This window comes from Bactrocera neohumeralis, chromosome 4 (genome assembly GCF_024586455.1).
Source record: "Bactrocera neohumeralis isolate Rockhampton chromosome 4, APGP_CSIRO_Bneo_wtdbg2-racon-allhic-juicebox.fasta_v2, whole genome shotgun sequence".
In the NCBI taxonomy this organism is placed as follows: Eukaryota; Metazoa; Arthropoda; class Insecta; order Diptera; family Tephritidae; genus Bactrocera; species Bactrocera neohumeralis.
In genome coordinates, this window is record NC_065921.1 from 45,373,392 (window position 1) to 45,382,192 (window position 8,801).

Genomic DNA, 8,801 nt, shown 5'->3' on the forward strand with positions numbered 1-8,801 from the left:
ATAGAAATACGAAATCTTGTTAATTTGGTTATACCTTATGGAAATAAATATTTGGAAGTTAAACACAATTTAATTTTATCTATGGTTGATGGAAAAGTATGCAACGCATTAACAGAAACAACATCTACACAAAAATGTTATTTATGTGGAGCTAGCTCGAAAGATTTTAATAAAATTGATGAAATGGTGAAGAAAGTTATGAAAACAGAAAATTTACAGTTTGGGCTTTCAATACTTCATGGGTGGATTAGGTTCTTTGAATGTCTTCTCCACTTATCATATAAATTGTCTATAAAAAAGTGGCAAGCTCGAACAGAAAGCGAGAAACTATTAGTTTCGGAAAATAAAGCACGGATCCAAAAAGGATTTAAAGATAAAATTGGTCTGATTGTTGACCAACCGAAACCTGGCCTTGGGAATTCTAACGATGGCAATACAGCTAGGCGTTTCTTTCAAAATCCCGAGATGTCAGCAGCAATTACTAAAGTTGACATAAATTTGATTAAAAAGATGCATACAATACTCGTAGTTGTTTCTAGTGGGCACGATATTGAGGTACAGAAGTTTCGTGACTACGCTTTAAATACAGCAAAATATTTCATTGAATGTTATCCTTGGTATAACATGCCTCCAACACTTCACAAATATTTTATCCATGGTACAGAGACAATATCGCACGCTATGTTGCCAATCGGACAATTATTCAGAAGAAGCTCAGGAAGCTCGAAACAAAGATTTTAAGAATTTTAGAGAACATTTTTCTCGCAAATTCAGTAGAAAAAAAGCAAATGAAGACTTTTAGTCAGTTCTGACCCCGTTATATCAACCACAAGAAAATTACCAAAAAAAGTGCAGGATTTACCCGAAGAAGCATTAGAGTTGATCGTGATAGAGAGTGGCAATAATAATGAAGTTGATGATGACGATGATGATGAAGGCGATGATAAAAATTCAAGCGAAGATTATAGTGATGAAGAAACAGTTTATATATTTTAAATAAAATTTGAAGCTTAAAAAATTAAAAATTTAGAAAACCGATGTTCAGCATATTTTGTTTTTTAAGATATAAAAAAACAATCAAAACACTAGAATTGCATTATTTTCTTACTTCTTTATGATTAATTAACTAACAAAAATAACTTTTCCATAACTAGAAGACTTGTGCTCCATTTTGAGCACAATTTACCCCACTGTGCGTCGCCCACTTCTGGACCAAAAACCATATCTCAGGAACTACTCCACCGATTGCAATGAAATTCGGTATATAATATTTTCTTAACACCCTGATGACATGTGCGAAATATGGGTGAAATCGGTTTACAACCACGCCTTCTTCCAATATAACGCTATTTTGAATTCCATCTGATGCCTTCTCTGTATAATATATACATTGGGAACCAATGATGATAGCGGAATAAAACTTTACACAAATACGGTATTTGAAAAATATGTAAATGGCGGATAATGAAATCTCGATTATCACTTTATTATGCGAGAGTATAAAATGTTCGGTGACACCCGAACTTAGCCTTTCCTTACTTGTTTGTATTAAGAAACTCACATATCTGGTTTCATACAGCTAGCACGGGCGAACGGACAGACAGACAGTTACCCAGATTTCAACTTTTCTCGCCCCTCTGATCATTTATATATTTATATATATCCATATATCTATCTCGCTTACTTTTAGGTGATACTTGCAACCGTTAGGTTAATAAAACTATTTTACTCTATAGCAACAAGTTTTGTGAATATAATCGATCCAAATTTTAACAAGGAATTTTCTTCAGCAATGAAATTGTTCACTTTGGTTGAAGGGGTACGTTAGTAACAAAATTATTGCATTTGGAACGATGATGATTTTCTAACCTTTTTTCAGATGCCGCTACATCTTCATATAGTCACTGTTGATGTGTTTTATGGACAGAGGAATTCAATGGTCTATATTTCTCCCAAATTACTTAGCGCATTATCTTGCATCCAAAAACGTACGATTTAACACGGCTGGGCTATTGTTATGGGGTTATGAGAAGTCGCTGGACTACGTAAATAAAGCCGAGATAATTGAAGCCTTTAATACGGATATTAAGCTTCCATTTTCTGTACTCTAATAAATTTCACAATCCTGCATGCATACATTCCAAAGATATTAATTTGACTGCCACTGTAAACAGTTGCGCACGGGGCCCAACAATATTCGCTATGATTTGATAGACAACGAACGCTGTAAACGCTGCAATGTAAAGCAACACCCGTCAGCATGACTACACTATGTGTCATTAATGTAAGCAGAGACTGCTTTCACCGAGTTAGAGTGCGCGATATCTAGTAATTTGAGTGTGGTATGTCTGAGGTATGTCAGAAACTAGCATATAAAAATAGAATACACTTGTGGCTCTGTTATTGTTTTGCACATGAGTGTATTTGTACGGTGAGACACCGTTAGAGGATAAATATTGTCATAGATCAGCCAATAACTAAACTGTGATCTGCGAGCTCGATTTTGTTACGTTGTTTCAAATTTTGCCCTTTCGCACAATGTACTACTGCTGAGCAATGGAAAGCAGAAAATTTGTTCGGAAGGACTAAAAACCTCAAAAACTTGAATTTTGCGTTACAAGGGGAGTTAAATCATTTATTGATGCTTAAACTAAATTGAAACCTCCGAATAATTTCAGCAAATATTTGCTTGTGATGTTGTAGGGACAGACAAATGAAAACAAATATTCACAAAATTTTTCATAATTTGTTCAGCTTATTTTTCAAAGAAAGTAATGAAGGGCTAAGTTCGGGTGTAACCCAACATTTCATAGTCTGGTAACTTGCCAGGTTTTCTCATCTTCATTGAAGTAACCGATGTATTCGTTAAAAGGTAAACTAGAGTTTCAAAAGTCTTTCTATTAGGTATGTGGGTTAAAGAAATTATTGAACAGATTCAACATATTTTTGCCATGCAGGTATACTTCTATTAAGAAAGGATTCTTTCTCAATTTCCACCATATGTATATCTCAGAGATTAGCCGATATTTTCGATAAAAAGTTCGTTATTGGAACATTGATCCACATATTCGATATGCGGAGACCTGAATAGTTTTGGTGCGATAATTTTCGGCAATAAAGTAGCCTACTTTAAACACACTACACGGGCAAAGCTTTTCCCGATACATTCATCAGTGTTTGATTCGCATTTGGGAAAGTAAGAGGATCTGATGAAATTTAAAATTGGGATGTGTGGGAAGTAACCGTGGTTGTAGTCTGATTTCCGTAGAAATCGGAATCAACAACTAACTAAAAACTAATCTCGGCACACTTGCCATATATGCAGACGGTCTTGTCATACTAATCATTCGTTTATAAAGTTTATAGGGTCTCTGTGGTTTCTTACTGGGTATTAAAACCTTGTAACAAACTTAATCTAGCTTGCCCAAAGTATATTATTTTATGGAAAATGGTTACTTTGTTTGGTATCGTTCACACTTAGGTGAAAGCCTACAACAGTGATGAAATTGAAAGGTGAAATTTTAAGTTGGTAGTACTGTTAGTGACATCTATGCTAAATCTCATGTCAAAATATTCAGTAGTATTTGAGGTACGCGTCGTTTTGGGAGGCTCTTAAAGTGAATTCTTCGATTTTTACTATGTCTGAATTTATTGACCAAAGAAGTGCGATAATGCACCATCTCATACTGCATTTGTTATTCGTGATCATTTCGCCACATTTTCAACTAATATCATGCTGCAACCACCGCATTCGCCTGATTTACCTTCGTGTAACTTCTGGCTATTCAGCAAATTCACATGACCACTCCGAGTACACCGTTTTGACTCAATTGAGGATATAAAAGTTGAATCGAAGAAGGCTCTGATGGCCATAACGACGAAAGATTTCCCCAAGTGCTATGATGACTGGGAAATTCGTTGGCATAAGTATATTGCAGAGGGAAGGAATTACTTTCAAGGAAATAAAATGGACAAAATTCATCTTCCAATTTGATCACAGTAGTATATCTCCTAACTACTCGACCAACTTCAACCGATTGTAATATATGTATGTGGGAACCTTACGGTTCACATTTCAATCTGTGGAAATGGTCCGAATTCTACAATGGCCACTGCTACTATGTATATGAAATTAACACCACTGTGGTAATCACTTGGCGGTGGTAATCACTTGGCGCTATGTGCGGGCTATACGGCGGATGCGATAAAACCTCCCATCCGAGCTTCCGTAGCTTCTGACGAGTCATCAACAAAGTGTGTGGTCTGGCGTTGTCCTGGTGGAATACTACACTCTTTCTGTTGGCCAATTCTGAACGCTTCTGATCGATCGCCTGCTTCAAGCGGTTCAGTAGTTCGCAGTAAATGGTAGAATTAAGTGTCTGGCCATATGGGAGCAGCTCATAGTGAATGATTTTCTTCCAATCCCACCAAACACACAGCAAAAACTTTCCAGTCTTCTGCAGATAATTTAAAATGGTTTGGTGACTAACTCCCCTTCGTCACAGGTCTTCCTCCGGCTGGCTTATCCATGGTGTCGTTTTCACCCGTTCTGAATTGTCAAAACCATTCCTCCGCAGTTCGAGGTGATAGAGTACCATCCCCCAAAACACCATTAATCTCACGGAACGTTTTTCTAGCAAATTTGCCCTTAACGAAGGAAAACTTTAAAATAGCGCGAGTTTTGGAGTTAGTGAACTCCATGTTTACACGTCTATAACTATGTCTATAGTAAGTATTGTAATTACAAACTTCTTAAAGAAACTTATAAGTCCTTTTTGCATCTGTGCGATCACTTTTGTAAGAAACCTGCACCGCATTTTTCTTAAAACACAATCAAGAAAATCAGTGTGTTGTAAAGATATCAGTGAGCAAGCCCCTACCAATACAATGCTGCTTTGTTTATCAGTAGAGGTTTATATTCAGTTCACTCTTGAGTCTGCCTGCTCATTTAACGGGTACTGCATTGTGCCACGTAATCCAAGGGTATCTTTGCCGTAGAATAATACATACCGGCAGGTAGTTGCCAAATAAATACAACAAGAATAATCAAAGCAATGTACAACAAAAATGAGGCGTTGGCGCTGTTGTGCGCTCTCATTATAAGCGCATTACGTATACGCCACAGTGGCTCGCTTTGTTAATACGGGGTTTACAATCACACGCATCCAGCCATATGTATCTTTTAAATATTGAAGGTTGTACAAGAAAATGTGCAGGCTAAACTGCGTTTGTCGCTACTTGTCGACATTTTTATACTCTCGCAACAATGTTGCTAAGGAGAGTATTATAGTTTTGTTCACATAACGGTTGTTTGTAAGTCCTAAAACTAAAAGAGTCAGATATAGGGTTATATATACAAAAGTGATCAGGGTGACGAGTAGAGTCGAAATGCGGATGTCTGTCTGTCCGTCCGTCCGTCTGTCCGTCCGTCTGTCCGTCCGTCCGTCCGTGCAAGATGTAACTTGAGTAAAAATTGAGATATCATGATGAAACTCGGTACAGGTATTCCTTGGCTCGATAAGAAGGTTAAGTTCGAAGATGGGCAAAATCGGCCCACTGCCACGCCCACAAAATGGCGGAAACCGAAAACCTATAAAGTGTCATAACTAAGCCATAAATAAAGATATTAAAGTGAAATTTGGCACAAAGGATCGCATTAGGGAGGGGCATATGCGGACGCAATTTTTTTGGAAAAGTGGGTGTGGCCCCGCCCCCTACTAAGTTTTTTGTACATATCTCGGAAACTACTATAGCTATGTCAATTAAACACTATAGAGTCGTTTCCTTCAGGCATTTCCATATACAGTTCAAAAATGGAAGAAATCGGATAATAACCACGCCCACCTCCCATACAAAGGTTATGTTGAAAATCACTAAAAGTGCGTTAACCGACTAACAAAAAACGTCAGAAACACTAAATTTTACGGAAGAAATTGCAGAATGCAGTTGCACCCAGGCTTTTTTTAAAAATTGAAAATGGGCGTGGCCTCGCCCACTTATGGACCAAAAACCATATCTCAGGAACTACTAAACCGATTGCAATGAAATTCGGTATATAATATTTTCTTAACACCCTGATGACATGTACAAAATATGGGTGAAATCGGTTCACAACCACGCCTTCTTCCAATATAACGCTATTTTGAATTCCATCTGATGCCTTCTCTGTATAATATATAGTACATTAGGAACCAATGATGATAGCGGAATAAAACTTTACAAAAATACGTTATTTGAAAAATATGTAAATGACGTATAATGAAATCTCGATTATCACTTTATTGTGCGAGGGTATAAAATGTTCGGTGACACCCGAACTTAGCCCTTCCTTACTTGTTTTAATTAAATTAAATTAAGTTTGTCTTAAAGGAAATCTGTGCATTAACTGTGTATTATTCTGATATTTTAATTGGTTGCAGTCAACAATTCCATGCCTCTGAGGCATTTGCAATCTGGAAATTAAATATTTATTTTTCTCGCCTCGCTCTGCGGCTGATTTTATTTAAAAATATTTAACCTACTCATCGCTAAATGCTATTCACACTAAATGGCAGTTTCACTTTATGTGGCTACTCTTAATTGTTTGCTTTATTAAAAATAAGAAAGTAGAAATAAGAGAAAGAGAAATATGGATTTAATTACAGTATTAGTTACATTTTTTCCCAAAAAAAGGTACTTGCGGTGACAAGCATAAGTCCTTGGAGATTCATCTAAAATCAATCGGACAAAAAAAAATAGTTTTATAAATAGATAAACTCGGGCCTGATTGAAGGATTTTTTATTTTCAAAATTAACAAAATGGCGGCCTCAGGAAATATTTTTTCTAAATTTTTGCCAAAAAATCAACAGTTAATTGGTCTTAAAAAATCGAAATTTTCGAAAAAATAAAAATCCTTCGATCAGGCTCGAGTTTATTATGTATTCTAAAAGCTGCATAAATTTCATAAAAATCTACTGAACGGTTTTCGAGTTACAGTTGTCACCGATTCAAAAAACATAGAAAAACGCGTTTAAAGTTTCACACTATCGCTTTGAACTGCCCGAGCTCTCTTTGTTATTTGTCGAATAACTCAAAAACTAATTATCGGATCAACGTGAAATTTTCAGGAAATATTTTTAAGATATTACACTTAACGAAAATGCAAAAAAAAAGTAAATTTTTGAAAATTCTAACTACCCCTAACCTCTTAATCGGATTACTCCTGCGATATGCTTCTTCAGAGTATAGTAGTTTTTATTTATCTAATGGTTGTATGTATCATCTAAAATTAATCAAGATAGAAATAGGGTTATATAAATAGATGTAATCAGGATGACGAGAAAAGTTGAAATCCGGTTGACTGTCTGTCTATCCGTCCGTCCATCAGTACAAGCTATAACTTGAGTAACAAGTGAGATATCTTGACGAAAGTACGCGGCTTTCTCAGCAAAAAAAAAATATTTGGTTCGCAATTGGAACACTACCACGCCCACAAATCGCCATTAGCCATTAACATATAAAGTATCAAAACTAAGCACTAAATTAAGATATAAGATTCTTACTTGGCACAGGCAATTGCAGTGGCAACGGACACTTCTGGGAAATTTGAAATAGTGGGCGTGGCCCCGCAATCTAATAAGTTTAACGTACATACATATATCTTAAATCACTAAAGCTACAACAACCAAATTTGCATAGCGTAAATGTAAAAAAAAAATTTCTAGCGAAAGTGTGAAAATGCTCACTCTCCTAAACGGGGTACTGACAAAACCTACTAAAGACGCGATAAATCAAATACACCAGATACAATTAATTTTACACTCAAGATGGTATGACTGGGCCGATATAAAAATTGGGCTATAGGCGTGGCACTGCCCACTTCCAGGTGAAATCCCCTATCTCGGAACCCGCTCTACCGGTTTTACTTCTCATAGGTAAATTATTTTACGAAAATGCGATGTTCTGTTACCACATTCAAATACATTTTGTTTATGAATTGAGAAGGGAAAGTGGTGATACTAAACAATAATTCAATAATATTTTTGCATTTAACCTTTGCTTTCTAGTTATTTAACAGCGTTTTTCTTTATTATTGATTTTTTCTTAACTTTTAAATTTTATTGAATTATAATTTTTTTTTAAATGTCGTAATCCTTTTCAAAAAAATATACTAATATATTCCTTAAAACTAAAAATATAATTTGGGCCAACCAAACTTTTTTTGTTTGCTATTTTTATTAGTTATGGACAAACATCCGCAAACATATATCTACTTGTAGATGTATTCCTTATGTATGTACCATATTAGTATAAGTGCATTGATATCTCAGGAATTCACAGTGATTTCACATTTAGGCAACGAAAGAAAAAAGTGAAATTATGAAAGTCAAAAACTATAACAATTGCGGAAAGTGACATAAAATCAGTGTCCACAAGCAACCAGAAATCAGCGGTCTAAAGCCAACAAACAACCGGCAACCTCCGAAGAAACCGCAAATATCTAGCTTGGGTGCAACTGAAGTAACTTTTTCTAATTTTTGGCATTCTCCTGTTTTTTTATGAAAATGCGAGTATGTAAGGCGTTAATTGTTTGTCAATATAATGACAGGGAATGAATGGTACCACATACTTATGTCGTAGCCGAATTTCTTTAGTGCGGGATCTGTATGTAGTTCATTATATAATAATAGATGTAAGTATATGCTGGTGTAAATTAAGTATACACAAGATAAAAGAATAAAGTAGTTATTGTCTTCAATATACACTGAATAGAATATGGAATGGCAATAAAAGTAGCGATAATCTCGAGATAATCAGCTTA